Here is a 17,091-nt window from a genome sequence, read left to right on the forward strand (position 1 = left end):
CCAGCAGTAAAGAAACGATAATAAAAAATACATTTAAAACATACCATAATTGTCTAAAGATAAAAAAAGGAAAAATTTACACCGACAAAACCCGTGATTCCCGAGTTGCTTTCCACATAGAATAACGGCCCGTTTAGAACGTGAAGTTTAATAAGTCTTAAAAATGAAATTGTCTCTAAGGTATATTAATGAGAATTTAGCCCTTCTGCTATTAAGTATTTGTTTCAAACCACACGAACGATTGAAATGAGCGCCCTAAAGCGGTTTACCCGCATGAACGAACACTGTGGAGTTCATATCCTTTCAACTTCCAGGTCTCAATCTATCACTCTCTCATTTCATTCTGCTTCCAACTCAAGACCTCTGGAAGATCATCTCGTAGGAAAAGTCAACAACCTCACCGTCCACGTGACTCTCGAAGCTGCGCTTCCATTCGTCATTTTAACTTTGTTCAAAGTATAACTATTAGCCGTTGCTACAGAAACGTCTCAATCCACACTGAATGTGCCCATTCATCAGCGCCATCTTTGTTCCATCATTAATCAGCGTTTGGCGGAAATGACACTGCCCTCTCCCGCAACCTCTCTTTCTCTCTCTCTCTCTCTCTAGTGAGCTTTGGTGCTCCCGTAGTTTGGCATAGGACATTCCGTGTGCGATTCCATTTATCAGCGTGGCTTTTCCGATGACGCCCGGCGTAAACCTTGTGTGCCAGGGTGAATAGGAACCGTCACATCCATTAAGAGAGGATGTTCGATAAACTTCCAGCAGACGACATGCCTTCCTTTTCTGTTTCGCGAAACCGCTACTGCAACAGAAGAAAGCCGTACGGCTTGCAGTTGCTTGCCTTTTTTTTTTTCCGGACGTCGTCATAGTACGGGTTGAGGTTATTCCGTCTGGCAACTATGGTCCGAATGCCACGATGTTGAGAGTAAGAAACCTTCCGCCGCGCTGTTGTACAAGCGTGAGGTTGTTTGTTTTATGTTCTTTCATTGGGGGGGGGGGGGTTCTTTCATGCACCCGTACATGCGTAGACATGGCCTTTGACGTCAAATGAAGCAGAGATGTTTGTTCTTTTCTGTTGCAAGCACTCGCCACGATCTGCTGGGAACTTTTGCAAAAATGTCAAGGAAACGACGGTTGGGTTGCTTGTATGTCGTGTTTTCTGATGGATTTACGCGCGATTCATGTCTTGCACGGCAGAGAACCATTAGTTCTGCCCCGTTCGCCCGTTTGAATTGAATGTGACAGTACCAGTACTGAAGGAAGTCGGTTTACTGTGTGACTGATCTAGATTACATCGTCTTTTCCTGTTTGTTTTGTTTCGCGAAAGGTCACGAAAAAATACGTATATGAAACGAAAAATGTCTGACTTGTGTTCTTTCGATATCTTTCTCGTATTGCTAGTTTAGTTTTGATGGGAAAGTACTGGACTAAAGTATTTGAAGCACACTGCAAAGTACACAAACGTAGTTTATATAAAGTAAAAGCAAGAAGGCAAGATGTATATATATAAAAAAAAAACATTGCCAAGGAGGCATTCAGAATCCCGGGATACCGGCTGCTTTTACGTCCCGAAATCGCGACAAAATCTCGAAAAAATTTTATCCAAAAAAGATCTCGGGGTTTCGGGACTTGAAGAGAGTACTGCAAACCTGGGTGTACTGCTGGTGCAGTCGCGACGCAGAACTGTGCATCTATAAGGACTTGCTTATTTTGTAGCCCTCGTTCTCAATGACAATTCTTTATCCTTAGCTGCCTCTCGAGGACCACGATAGCGTGCACGTGTTTCCTTCCTTGAGCGGTGCCGGCGGACAGGCTTTGATTGTTGACGTCTGTGACCGCCGGAGCTCCGTGCATTGTTTTCCTCGTTTGAACGATATCGGCGTCGTCGATTTGCATAGGGGCGTGCACGTGAACAGCTGCGCAAAAAAGAAAAAAAAAAGAAAGAAAGAAAGACTAAGAAGCAATTGGCTGGGAATCGGAGACTGTTTAGCTTCTACAATGAGCAGAGAAACGAAGTGTGTAGCGGGCGTGGCTAATTATTGAAAACTGATAGAGCTACTGCGAAAGGTCCCCGCAAACATCTCCTTGAAAACATATAGCTTGGCACATAAACCATCTGGAGTTTCGAAAGCTAGTTTTTCCTCAACCTTGATATCCATGCGCAATTTTCTTCTTGTTACTTACCAGGTTTTGGTACGTCAGTCATTCAGGTTTGGAAGTCGGAGCTTGGTTTCGTCATTGGTGCCAGTCTGAAATAAATCGGTCTGCGCTATGCGAACTGCGAATAAAATTAGGTCCATTATTTGGAGAACGTGAAAAAGTCTTTTTTTCGATCAAAAGCGTCGTATATCAAACATAATGGAAACCATTGAGCTATGAAGAACGTTTTTATTGACATGTAAAGACAGAGCGCCGAGGAGGGACACACGAAACACGCGCAGGATCAAGTTGCGGAGTTGCCACTCCGGAGTTGGAATGATCTCGGAATCCCTCCAGATTTATCAGAGCCTGGCGTGGAATTAGAATGGAGTAGCGGAACCTGTCATAGGAATGCAATGGGAATGGAATTAGACATTTTTTTCTTCGCAGGCATGGAATTGGAATGGAGTGGTGCGGGTGCCCTTGCGGTAGTTCTTGTTTCCATCCGCTGGCTTCTGCCCTCGCGCCTCCTGCACACCCACCACATCTGTACACGGTCAAGGGTCAAATAATTTTGTCTTTGTGCTCTTTCTGTGCTGGGTAATCTCCTCAAGCACTGCTGGGCTAGCCGGTATAGTCACCGGTCCCTTTCTTCTTTCATGATGGAGTTAAAGGAATGGAATGGGGTTGCCAAGCCATTCCAGGAGTGGGAATTGACCGTACCTTTTTATTCCGAAGAGTTGAAATGAATGGAATAATCACGAATCTCCATTCCTCGGAATGGAATCAGAATTGGAATAGGTGACTCCATTCCGCAACTTATTCAGGGTTAAAACTCAAAAGACTGTGTAAGGGAACCGTCTCGGTTTTATCTCAATCTCGAAATCCCGGGACTCCAAAAATGGTTCGGGATTCCCAACACTATAGTCACATTGGAAACAAAACCGATAGCAGCATCCAGTTATACGTGCGAGCTTCCCAATAGATCCTGCACTTCATCAAGAGTGAACTGACGTAACGCTGACTGACAGCTGTGCTGAAGAATACTTAATGTTGTATTTGGCGCGTGGGATACCCGTCCGCCAGTGCAGCATGTGAGACGCATTTAGCAGCTTCACTCACACTCGTATACCATTCTCTATCTCGATCGATATCTACGGATATTCGACTCCGAACCTCGAAAAAAAGACTTCTTTCTCCCGCAACTTCCCTTCCGCAAAACTTCGCTTACATCAGTCGGAATCAACCGACTTTACTTTCGGGGAGTCAGAAAAATTCACGCTTCGCTAACTCTCCGGGAATAAGTCCACTTATTGCTGAACCAGAACAAGCAACGCAACAGCTATATTCTACACGAAAAACATGGCGCAACCAACCCCACCGAATCTTTAAATTAGATAAACACGTTCGTCCGCCACCCATAGTCTTTGTTGCTGCCGGAATAAATACGCCTCCATACCTAAGAGTGTTTTCGTTCTCAATTCGAAATTCCATGCCATTCCACAACCGAAGAGAAGAAGAGCCTGACGAAAATCCTTTGCCTCCTAAATATCGTCGGGACGAAAATTGAATAGAAATCTCTGCCGCCTTCGCCTAAAGTACGTTTGGCCGCCGTCTTTTCGCACTCTTTCCCCTTTTTTACCAATCGCGAACTTTTTTGTCTGCTTCGTTTTTCTTTTTCTTTTCTTTTTTTTTAGACGTCGTTTTACGAACAAAAGCGTGCTGGCATTTTGGAAACGTTCGTGATCGGACTGTGCGAAGTGGTTATCGCATTTTCGCGCGACAGAGTTTAAGGGGAACAGCAAATAAAAAATAAAATCAAAGGGATTTGAGAAGAAACGTATGAACCGCTTTATTTTCTGTTTACATAACGCCGACAAACAGACACACACACGCACGCACAGACGGAGTGTAGAAGCAAGACCCTCCTCGTCTACGGTGTTGCTGGCTTGGCAATGTGCGCAACGTGCCTTCCATACTGATGAGAAAGTATTTCTACAACTGTGAGTGGTTGTTTTTTAGGACAGAAGCGCCAGTAGCGAAGGATTATGTGGAAAATTTCCGGGTCGCCGCAGTTTGTATTGTGGCGAAAAAAGTTAATTGTTTTGATAAAGTGTGACGGAGAAAAAGAAATATTTCTCGACCGGAAGTACAGCTTTCAAAGGGGGTGAGATGTATATGCCTCGCTGTGGATGTGGCGAGGTAGATGTGTGACGCCGTACTAGAATTTAATCGGGGGCTGTGCGAATAGTAATTTTAGAACCGAAGCAAATACGCGGCGAATAGTTACCCATAGAACCGAGCACATATTGAGCACATTACTTCACGGGGTCGGACACCAAGAGGATGCTTCGTAACATACGTCACGAAGCCTGCAGACGTATATGGTTGGTTGACGCGGAGTCCAGCTTGCTAGCCATAGTCGACCAGAATGTACGCTTCTGTCTTGCGAGCCGCGTGCCATTGAATCATTGGTGCGCCGCCTTCGACTATAGACGTCCCTTTCAGCCGTCCCCTATTGCTCAAGATGGGAAAGGTAAACATCGCCGAACTGCCTCACGTGTGATGAAGTAGAGAACACTGACCATATGTATATTAATTAACTGCTCCAGATAGAGTTCGAACGTGATGACCTCGAAGCAGTGATTTCCCCAGAAATTCACTAGTGGGGGGGTGCCGAGCTTTCAAGAGGGGGGAGGGGGGGGGTCATGCGTGGTGAAGGTTCCACTTACGGAATTTTTCTTCGACACGGAAATAATCGCGGCACAATGGTGACATATCTGCACAGCTTTCCCGGTTTATTTGTACATGTTATTACTTTAGATTACAGTACATTAGAATAGAGATTCATTGTGAACAGCTTTTCAACATTAAGATGCATAATTACACGACCGACAGTATATTTCTCTCTTTATGCTGACGACATCTGCATCTGGACTACCGGAAAATCTCGCCCCGCCATTCAGCGGCGACTGCAGTCAACCCTTAACTCCATACACCAATACCTGTTGACGGCAGGCTTAGATATCTCGTGGGAGAAGACAGACGTCATCGCCTTCACGCGAAGGAACATGCTTCCATATCGTCTTTCTGTGGCTGGACAGCAGCTCCAGTACTCCACCTCATGTAAGTTCTTGGGTGTAACGCTGGACTCCCGACTCTCGTGGAGAAGACATATAGCGGGCCTAGAGGCGAAACTCTCCAAAGGGATCGCCCTAATGCGACACATTGCTGGCCTTAGGTGGGGCTGCGATGCGCGATCTCTTTTGGCCATTCATCGAGCCTTGGTGCGTGGTCCGCTCCTATACAGCCTTCCAGTATTACACGGGATTTCGCCATCCTCCGAGTCCAAGCTTCAGTGTCTTTTGGCACGTAGCCTTCGTGTGTGCCTGGGCGTGCCAAGAACAACGGATACTTGTTTAGTCATGGCAGAAGCGAGAGAGACTCCGCTTGCTATCCAGCGCTTTAATGAGACGAGCCGTCACTATCTCCGTTTGTTGGCTCATCACCGGCACCACCCTTTACTGCTGAAGCTTTCCCGTCGCAGGAATAACAAGTTCAGGCCCTGCATTCAACAGCTAAAGCCTCACCTGCCACGTTTTCAAGTTGAACCCCAGGCGCGTCCAACACCACCTTGGACCCTCCCTCTGCCATCTGCTTCACTATCCGTTCCCGGGCTGCAGAGAAAGGATGATGTCGCTGCAGGTGTGTCCAAGGCGCTCACACTGGATATGATGAGCGAGCTGTATGCAGGCTTTACTCCTGTTTTTACGGATGGCTCGTCCACAAAATCCAGCTCTGCATGCGCCTATATTATTCCGTCCGAAGACATAACTGGTATCTTCCGTCTCTCGCATCTGACGTCGTCAACATGTGCTGAGCTACATGCTTTGCTCTTTGCCATGCGCAAGATCCTGCAGTGTTCATCTCGGCCATGGGTCTTCTACACAGACTCGAAAGCTGCTATCCAATGCCTCGCAACAATGGGCATTCGAGGTCCTCTCGCGTCCATTGTTGCTGACGTGCTTGAAACTTACAAGGAGCTGCTAGACCTGGGCCACTGCGTAGTATTACAGTGGGTACCTGGTCATGTCGGCGTACCCGGCAATGAAGAGGCCGACCGGGCGGCCCTGCGGGGTCACCATATAGCTTCAGCCCACTCTATCATCTTACCCAAAGGTGATCGTCAGGCCCTCGTCCGTGCTCTCTCTGCAGACAAGACAAGATCACAGTGGCTGCATGACATTACACCCTACTCTCTGCTCCACGCAGTGGATCCTTCTCTTTCACTGTCGCTTCCTCATCGCCTTCCGCGACACTACGCATCCCTGCTTCACCGCATGCGGCTGAATGTTGCATTTACACCAGTTATGAGGCAGCGTCTTGGCCGTGCGCCCTCGGACCTTTGTGCAGCATGCAGTGTGCGTGCAGACCTGCACCACCTACTTATGGACTGCCCGGACTACCAGCGGGAGCGTGCGATATTGCAGCACGAACTGCATGCGATCGATCATCGCCCCTTTACCATAGGCAAGGTGCTGGGCCCATGGTCCAGTCCAGCTCATACACGCCAAGGTCTGCGTCACCTCTGGGACTTCTTGTCATCAACAGGCCTCTCCACCCTGCTTTGATTACCGGACCCCTTATCATAATCATCATCATCTCTCATCACGTACAAGTGGCACTGGGGCAGCGCCCAGCCTGCTGGCCGGCATCAGCCCCATCTCATCATCGTATCTCTATTTGTGTGTGTGTGTGTACACGACCGTCATCCCCATATCATCGTCATCATGTATTTCTCTCTCTCTACACGACCGACAAAGATGAGAGACTGCCATCTTGTCAACGAACACCTAGCAATCAACGGTGAAAACCTTAGAATACCTCGCGTGGTTGAGTTTTGCGTAAATGGCTCGTGATGATCCACATTGAGTTTGCGTGCCCACACACATTTTTGCTCGTACATACGCACAATATATGCACTGCACAGTCACTTTCAAATGATTTTGGACAAATGCATCGTACGATCATCTGCATGACTGTGGTCGTACAACATAAGTTTAACAGTACAGGATGTAATTCGCTTCGCCGGACTCACTACCAGAACGTGTTGGTGGCCGAGCTGGGTGGGGTCACCTGAGAAATTTCAGGGGGGTGTTGCGAAAATGCAGGGAGGGTGTACAGGGTGTGTAGGGAAATCCCTGCCTCGAAGCCACCTTGGAAAGACTGGACCACCGTCCTCTAGACTTAGGGAAGCTCCTCGAAGAATGGCCGAGGGGTCTTCGGCAGGGTGCGCCAACTGCTTTAATTACATTTCTTTTGAACATTGCAGCGCCTTTAATCTTTTAGACTTATTGATTTTTATTTTCAAGTGTTTTTGAGTAGCCGGCTGCTGTGTTCTGTAGGATCCACCATCTCTATATTTTTCTTTCCTAACTCCAACTCCAGCGAGGGCGTGCTGAAAAGTTCTCGGTCAGGCCCACTTCCAGACATACCAACGCGATCTCGTCATAGAAGACACAAAGAGCGAAACGAAGCAGGAGAGAAATTGTCATTCATGTTTGATTTTTGGATTCGTTTTTTTATTGCCGTTCCGCTGGGGGTGAGGGGTGATATATATATATATTAGAACAAAGAAGAAAAGGGAGGAAAGGTCAGGCAAACGGGACGTCGGCTTACTATTCCGCAGCAGAACCATGTCTAATGTAAGCGTGAATTTTTCAAAGGTCATGAACTTCGGGCTCTCACGAAGTTCCGTTTTGTGCAGAAGAAAACTCCAAGGGAAACCTATGAGTGCATGATGCAAGCCTTAAGTGACGGGTGCCCATGATACTCAGCTGTGAAAACGTGGTGTGTCAACTTTCAGTGTGAGGGCTGTGACACCGAGGACGCCGGAAGATCAGGGAGACCCCCAACAGCGTCAACACCCGAAATTGTTGATTGTGTCTATGACGTCATCTGGGCAGATGGGTGAAAAATCGGTTAAAACAATTTACCTTAATCATAACCAGAGAACGCATTGGGCTTATAATTCATGAAGGTATGCGGAAGTTGTCAGCCAAGAGAGTGCCGAATTGATTGAATGCCGATGAGAAACAACGCCGAATGGATGCAGCCAAGTTGATTTTGCAGCATTTTGAGCGTTCTAGTGAGTCTTTCCTTGAACGACTTGTCACACTTGACGAAACATTGTTGCACCACTATGATCCTGAGACGAAACAACAGTCCTCGGAACGGCGGCACTGTGGTTCTCCGATACCGAAGAAATTCAAAACTCGAGCATCAGCGGGAAACGTCATGGCCACGGTTTTCTGGGACAAGCACAGTGTTTTGATGACTGGCGATCTCCAGAACGGTGAAACAGATACTGCAGCGCACTACTGTAGCTCGCTCTGCGGGTTAAAGGAGGCGTTGAAAGAAACAAGAAAACCAACAAATAAATTAACGATAATGAATGGGGAAATTCGCCACGTAAGGTGCGGCCCACTACCCCAAGGCATAATGGGGCAGGATGAGATATGCCCTGATGATGAGGTGATGAACGATGCTAAATAGGGACGTCAAACATCACAACGGTAGACAAAACCACAGCGCGCGAGCTGTGGTTTTGTCTACACACACACGCACCCCCCCCCCCCCCCCCCCACACACACACAGCGATGGTCGATCTGGTTAGACCAAGGGCCGAGAATGGTTGCCAATGTGAATGGTGCGGCCGTGATCGACTGCAGGCGGCACTGTAGGGGGGGGGGATCTGCTCTTTGGGAGGTGTAAAGATAGCAGTCGAGGAGCACATGCTTGGTATCTGCCAAAACAGCACAGGGAGAGCAGAGCATGGAGTCGGAGCGGCCGATCAGATGCTTGAAATGGGGGGGGGGGGGTGAATGCAACCCTAAGACGAAGCCTGTGTATCAGCGACGCAGAATGGCGAGGCAGACGAGAAGGCATGGTGAAACCAAAGTGAGGGTCCACTTTACGCATGAGAACTCTTGATGGAACGTCCCGAGACCATTGCACGTGTGCGAGAGGCCTCACCACATCATTTAGGAAGGTTCGCCTGTCGCCTTTGGGGAGGGTAATCCGCACGCTTCATCGGGAATGATACGCAGCTGCTGCAGCCTCGTGAGCCTCTTCATTGCCGCGGATGCCGCAGTGTGCAGGAACCCACTGGAAGTAGATAGAGTGCCCGCTGATCTCAAGACGGCTTAGTTCCTCCGGTATGTCCACAACCACAGACGCAAGTGATCCACGGAGACCCATGTTCGCTATACACTGGAGAACTGCCTTGGAGTCGCAGTATATCACCCAGCTTCTGCTAGTGGCGGATGGAATGTGCTTGAGGAAGAACAAAATGGCATGCAACTCTGCAGACGTGGATGAGGTGCGGTGCGAGAGACGGTATGCGTGGCAAGACGACGACACAGTCGGAATTGTAAAGGCAGAAGTGGAGCAGTGTAAGTTGGACGACCCATCTGTGAATACTGCAGTGTGCGGAGGGGGGAGGGGAATGTATATTTATTCAAAGGAAAGGTCTGCCAGACGTGTGCGAAGGGTAACGGCACTGCACCATGTCTAGCGCAAGTTGTTTCAACACCGGTGCTGCAACGAGATGCCTCTTGCTCTTGAGCCCAGGAATGGTAGTAGAGATCGAGCGTATCGAAAAGACCCACGGAGGGGACCTGGGGACGATTGGTCTTCCAACAAAAGCCGGTAGCAAGGGCTTTACAGCAGCGATGCAGCGAGAAATGTTGCTCTGCCTCCGCCTTTTGTGCTTCGAAACCATGGCGACGACTGTGTTCCGCGACGAGGCGTAGATAATGGCGCACAGTTTCTCTGAGGCGCATAGAAATCTTACGGAGAGAGGCTAGAAGGAAAGCCGGGGAGGAGGATCGGAGGAGAGCAAAGAACTTGAACGGGGCTCTTCCCACTCTCAATGTATGCGCTCGGAGGCAGCCATATTGAATCAGCCGAGGAAACGTCGTGTATTTCCAGCCCGTGAAAGCAGCCACTGTTCCAAGAACTGTTGCAACACCTGCTCGGTTGCTCCTCTGCTTCCGTCGGCTACATATTTTGTCAGTGTCAGCCCCTATCCAGGCTTGTAGTCAAGGCTGGTTGAGGCAGCGGCAGCCGCGGAGACGGCGTCCCCATGTGGCGTCCGTGTCTTGTGGGTTTCCTCGTGTGCGTGTGTGTATGTGTTTTCATATATCTTACGGTTTCATGGGTTCTGGCGGTGTGTTACTGTTCCAAAAACATTTTTGGCGTTATGCTTGCTGTATGCTTTACTGGATTCCTTTGTTTGCATGCGCCGCGGCAACAGCAGCTGATTCAATATGGCGCTCCCCTCGCCCGTACGTCCCAGTTTTGGGTGTTTCCTTCTAGCATACTCCTTAAGATTTCTATGCTGAAGCGTAAGACCTCTACTGGTAGCTCGCGGGCCTCTGCCACCACCATGCGCGTTTCGGCGGCGCGGGGTACACCGAGGCAGATCCTCAAGCTTCTGAAAGAAAAACGACGCGGGAAGATAAGGAAAGAGTTCTTTCTTTGCACGACAATGCACCGGCTCACAAATCAGGGAACATAATGCAGGTTCTGGAGGAAATGCGATTTTTTAAATTCCGTGTTAACGTCGAGCAGCTGTGGCTATGAGTGACGTAGAGACGTGGACAGATGGGGAGAGCACAGCAGGAAGGAGTGGGGGAAGGGAGGTTAGTATGTGACCTGGGCCGGCTTCAGGGGGAACTGTGCCGACATTCGTCTGGAACGTCTGCCGGAAAACCAAGGGGAAAACCTCAGACTGCATCGCTTGTGCGGGTATTAGAACCCGCGTCACCTCCCAGTCTCGCGTGGAAAACGGTCGTCCTAACTACTATACCACGGGAGATGGTGACATGCGATTTAAATAATAATAGTAATAATAATAACAACAAGAATAATAATAATAATCATAATAATAACTTATTCACACCAATGTGCATAAGGGGTAACAACAACATCAGATAAATTAATGATGATGAATGTTGAAATTCGCCACATGAGCTGCGGCCCCCTACCCCAAGGCCCAATGGGCATAAAGGGTAAACTAAAGCAGGAATCATTACAACAATATATGGTGATCAATGCATTGAACATCCGTACCATACTCTACCATACCCGACCTCCATACCCCCATATCGAACTATTTCATGTTTCCAAACCTTAAAAAAAAAAGTTCGAAATGAAAGAGATTCTTCGAGGACGCGGAGGTGATAGGAGCAGCCGAAGCATATATTTCGGAGAGCAGACGTCGGATTTCTTTCATTTCTTTTTTTTTTTCTCTCGGGGTTAAAGAAGCTTCAGAAACTATGTGCCAAGTGCGTTGAACTTCGAGGTGAATATGTCGAATTGGAATAAAGGCTTATGGATCTAGGCCGCGTTCTTCCTTGTCGGGCCGAAATCTTTTCACCATTCCGTCGTATATACGGATATATACAGCACATATGCGTAAACATGCGCGCGAATCTTCGCATGAAGCAGCCCTCACTTTATCTTATACCTCCTTCCGGCGTTTTGGGGCTTACAAGTGCAGCTGCGGAACTGCTCGAATATATTCGGTCTGGAAAAGACGTCGCTTCGATTCGAAATTCGAGCATAGACTATTCAATATTCTAGTCGGAATTCGAATCGGATGTAGAATTATTCCCTTCAGTATTCCAAAGATACGGATACTATATAGTTGTTCCATGGTCAAATCCGGCCTACCAACGCTCTTGCCCTGAACGCAATACTAACCTTCCTGCACAATGCATGACACGTATGGGACAATGTAGGCACATCGAATTCCGGCGAGCAGTACGGTGCAGTGTTGCCTCTAGCGACGGAACACCCCAAACATAATCGAAACAAATTTGTTGTTGTATCCCAATATTATACCATATATGACCTACCCTGGAAAAATATGTTCGCAGTTCTTCAATACAACGCTGAAAACTCCCCTCGTGTAACGTTCATAGGATTCCACTATCATTTTTTTATTTATTTATTTATTCAAACTACCCTACTTCTCCACTTACTGTGGAATTGCGTAGGGGAGAGGGAAATACAGCTGATACAAAAATGTCAATCACTATATCTACCTAACAGAAACTCAGTGCTTTCTAAGTATCAGGAAGATTCAGACATAAATAAACAAAGCTTCACGGAGAACCTGTCTCTACTGTTGGTGGCAACTAGGTCCCGTGGAAGGCCATTCCATTCTGATATGGTTCGCACGAAAAATGAATCCTTAAAGACCGACGACCGGTGGCGGTACGGCTCGACCTTGCATGCGTGATCCAGCCGTTCCGAGATAAAATGGGGACTTCGCAAATAATCGTATCGGCTAACACCCGTGTATCCATAGTATATGTCGAAAAAAAGTTTCAAACGAGACGCCTTGCGGCGATTTTCCAGTGATGTCCAGCCGAAGGCTGGACATTACTGGATTTTATCCTGGATATTTATCTGGATATTTATCTATCTATCTATATATATATATATATATATATATAGATACTCATTGAACGATGCGACAGCACCAGAGGACGCGTGTTTCGCCGTGTTTGCGGCTCGTCGGCCCTGGGTAGCTGCGCCTACCCAGGGCCGACGAGCCGCAAACACGGCGAAACACGCGTCCTCTGGTGCTGTCGCATCGTTCAATGAGTATCTGTTTCTCTACGTGCAGCCATAGAAGCCATTTTAATCTGTAAATTTGAGTTTCAAACACGTCTAGCATCATTTACTTATTTTTTTAATGGCTTTTCCCCCTCTTTATATATATATATATATATATATATATATATATCTATATCTATACTGGATATTTTATCAAGGCTGGATTTTATATTTCCATTATATTTTATATATATTTCGATGATCCATATGCATTATTTTATTATGTTGTTTTTTATATATATTTTCTGCCCACTTCTTCATCATCCAATGTATATGTGTATATATATATATATATACATTATATTTTCCGTTATGTCCTACGGAGTGCAAGTGCAAGTACTGGAACACTGAACGGCAAGTTTGTACAAAATTTACGAGCCATGTTTCGCAGTTCCGCGGAAGAGGTAGAGCAAAATTAAAACCGTGGTCCTTGGACTTTAATCCGGTACTTGAGGCAAATATCCTCTCGCGACGCGCTTTTCATAGATTCGTCTCTCGTGGAACATTTTTATGGTTCCTGGAGCTCAATGCAGCAAGGGAGAGGAAGGGATACTGATATGGCTTAGGGGATTAGGCGTAGCATCTTCTCATCTTCTTCGGGTGAGGTCGAGCGTATAACTGCTATCCCTCCTCTGTTCCCTAGCGGGTATCTCGTCGAACAACGAGACCATTTCCCTGGCCAATGGCATTTTTTCCCCAAAAGACCCTTCGTACTTAGAAGTATCACAGTGCCTGACGGCGCCCTAATGCGGCGGCGGGAGTAAAACAACAAGTTCTCATGCGTATATAGGACATATATATTGTTTATCAGCAGCTGCAGCGCCCCCTTTTTTCATATGGATGATACATATTTAAAAACCGCTGTAGGATAGTACCATTTTTAACTTGTACTGGTTTAACTCTAACTATATATGGCTTTTCACACAATTTTGATTGAAAAAAACGTTTGTAATGTGAAAGGTACATGTTATATATCCGGCTTGCTTAAACACCCCATCTCATCGTCATCATCTATTGTTGTTGTCGTTGCTTAAATAGTGAATTCTCAGCGGACCGTTTTTACTCTGACGGTTCGCAAACTGTATCAATGGTAACCAATGTGGGGTGGAAGTGACTTAGAATGTAGTCCTTCTGACTAGGTTCACTACATCTTCCTAACAAGGGCGGAGTCATATGTTCTGCCTTACGGGTTGTTATCTGTTGTTTTTTATCTTAAAGGAGCACCACAGTCAAACGGGTAGCTCCAGTGGGTATAGAAAAGAACTCAGATTATTGAGTGTGATAGCTGAAGACACATTATTGCGATATTGTTTGCTATTGTTCGCTTCAGGTCGATCCTTGAGACCCTCCTTGACCTGCCCAAGCAGTATACGTATCCTGCAGGTCGTCAGGTTATCGGACCCCTTGCGCTCTGACTTCTCAGGAAATGTTTGTTTTTGCTTGTATATTGCGTAGCGCTCGCGTTTACCACACGCTCTCCACTCGTGTGAGGCCGCTGGCATGTCAATACCTGATACTCATTACTACAGTGTGCTTTAAACGGCGGATTCCCGCGATTGCTACACACACACACACACATAAAGAGACGATGATGGTATTGTACTGATGCCTGCCAGCAGGCCGGGCGCTGCCCCCATTTGTAGATAGTGAGAGATGATGATGGAGATGAGGATGAGGATACATTCTACGTATGAGTCGGCACTTTCGGTTCAAGTGATATTCTTGACAGAGACAATACGTCGATAAAAATGAGATGACGTCACATTGTTGACAGAGACAAAAATGAGATGACGTTACTGTCCGAACTTGCCGCAGGAACTTGTTCCTTAGTCTCACATGTGAAGAAAGCATTATAGCTGTTTCGGAGGCCAGAAGAAAGAAATCTGGGCCGTCATCTTGTCACACCCGAACATTAGGCAGAGCGTGAGCTCGTGTTAAGGCCCCTGGAAGGGATCGCCAGCCGAGGAAATCCTCTCTCTCCCCTTCTGCATTTAATCTCTCTGTGAAGCAGCGCCACTTATCTTGCTTCCATTTTAAAACGTCTTGCGCGGAACAAAAGCACAACAGGGGAATGTTCTGGAACTAATTAGGCAATTACTGGGAGGCTTGAGCCAAAAGGAAGGGGGTCCTAATTTTTCCGACACACCAATAAAGATTCTCCGAAGAAGGAGACCTGGCTTTGGAACCCCCGGGCTTAGAGAGAAGCAGCGATTCCTTTTTCGATACTCGGGAAATGGTGGAAGACAGAGGGATTCATCGGTCGCGGGATTCGCAAGCTGCCGATAACGTAACGTGGGAGAGCGTCTTACGTTGCGTTGCGCTTTTGAAGCATTTATCGATAAGACCGGTTGTGCTGGCTCGGATTTTGAGAAACGCCACTGTGTTGTTGATGAGATAACGAGAAAGTTTGTTTCGAGGGGCGGGGGGGAGTACGTTTCTACGTGCGTGAAGACGTCTGTGTGTTCTGAAATCCCACAGGACTGCACGAAAGGAGACACAGATGTATAGAGTCCTCAGCGAAGTCCTCAACGGCATCAAAAATAAATACAGGTTGTGGCCGTGCAGGACACAAAACGAGACAAGGAAAAACAAAGCGGCTCGAATAAGTTCTGCAAGGGCTAAAAACAAGTGTGCTACATCACAAAAAATACTACCGCATAACGAACAGCTGCATCTTTTTACTTGGATGTACTTTTTTCAGGATGCCTTTTTATCCTTTTCTTTTTTCTGCCCAGTGGGTGCTAAAAGGCGAAAGACCATTGTAAGAAAATCAATTCAGTCTCTACGCTTTTTTTAATCCATAATTATCGGCGCCGTTATCACTTCGTTGTGGTGCCCAGTAGTATGGTTTTTCATTTGAGAGCATGTGTGTTTTATTGCAAGAAAATTTGATAAACTAACCACCGAGTTTGAAAGACGTCACAAAGCGACGCACAGGAACAGAAGTCGCGTTGTTTAGAGTGACAGAAATTCGAGCTTGCACTGACACTTCATTGCCATGTTACACGCTGCGTGTGTGTCTGGTAAGATGAAATCTTCCCTTTTGCTGACGCGATCGAAATATAATTCGTTTTAATTAATCCCCCTATATTTTTTAATATAACTAGCCAACAAATGAACACATGTGAGGATGCACATACAGGAAAGAAGCGACCCTCCAATGACTGCGTGCTACAAAATACGACAAAAAATAACCTGGCATCTGGTAAAGCATAACCCAACACTGCCTAACCGGTTTTCTCTAGATCCTTCCGTTCTGGAATGTCTGTGACGGTATTGAAATTCCGCGGCACACAGTAACCGGCGAACGTGAGCCATTTGTCAGTCCACTCCTTCCTCAAGTGCATGAGGCTCCCCCATATTGAACCCGCATGTTTGCACCGCCATTGAGCGCATGCCTGGGTTTCATAAGCGTTCCCTGAGGATAAGCGCCAACTATAACGTCCGGATACCTCATATCGCCAGTAGTACACGCGTACATATTGATGCTCTTCTGCCCAGAGAACTTATCGCGGAAAATAAGTATGATGTCGGACGTACCTAGCGTTAAAGGGGATCCGTTACATAACTGATAATATGTCTTTATGGATGTGAACGTGATTTTCGACAGCGTACCGCATCATATGTGGCGCCGGAAACATATAGGAGAGCTTGCAGGTATATGCATGTGTTTGGAATTTGGAATCCTGCGTAGCATGCAAAGTGAGTATAAGTACGGTCCCGTGATCAATATCAGTATGTGAACATCGAGGTCGTTGGCTTTTAAAGAAATTTGGCGTGAAGGGTGAAATTATAACGGGGCAGAGCAGACCTGTAACCTGTGTAGTCAATCTAAAGTAATTTTATTGTCGAAAAACAGTTGAGGAAGTCGTGTTATGAAATCTACTGAACGTGAGTTTACTGTCTAGCTGCACTTCTCGAATAGCTTCATAAAAATTGTACCCATTTGGATACTACATCGAATCATGCCCATGGTAATCTTTGTGTGTGGTTTTATTTTTAACATTGAAGTAAAAAGCCCCATTCACTAGAAGAGGCAAATTTTATGCCTGCCTTAAAATACTTCACTTTTTTTTTTGGCAAGTGGGGTTAAATTAACGTGGAATAATTCATAGAACAGAAGGGTAAATTGCTAGTGTCTTGTACATGTCAACAAAAGTACAACTATCACTATATTGCTGCATCACTATATTGCTGCATTATCTTCATATTCGATTAGAGGGGGAAAGAAAAATGCGGGACTGTTACTCCCTATGGGGA

Source organism: Ornithodoros turicata, chromosome 5 (genome assembly GCF_037126465.1).
Source record: "Ornithodoros turicata isolate Travis chromosome 5, ASM3712646v1, whole genome shotgun sequence".
Taxonomy (NCBI): Eukaryota; Metazoa; Arthropoda; class Arachnida; order Ixodida; family Argasidae; genus Ornithodoros; species Ornithodoros turicata.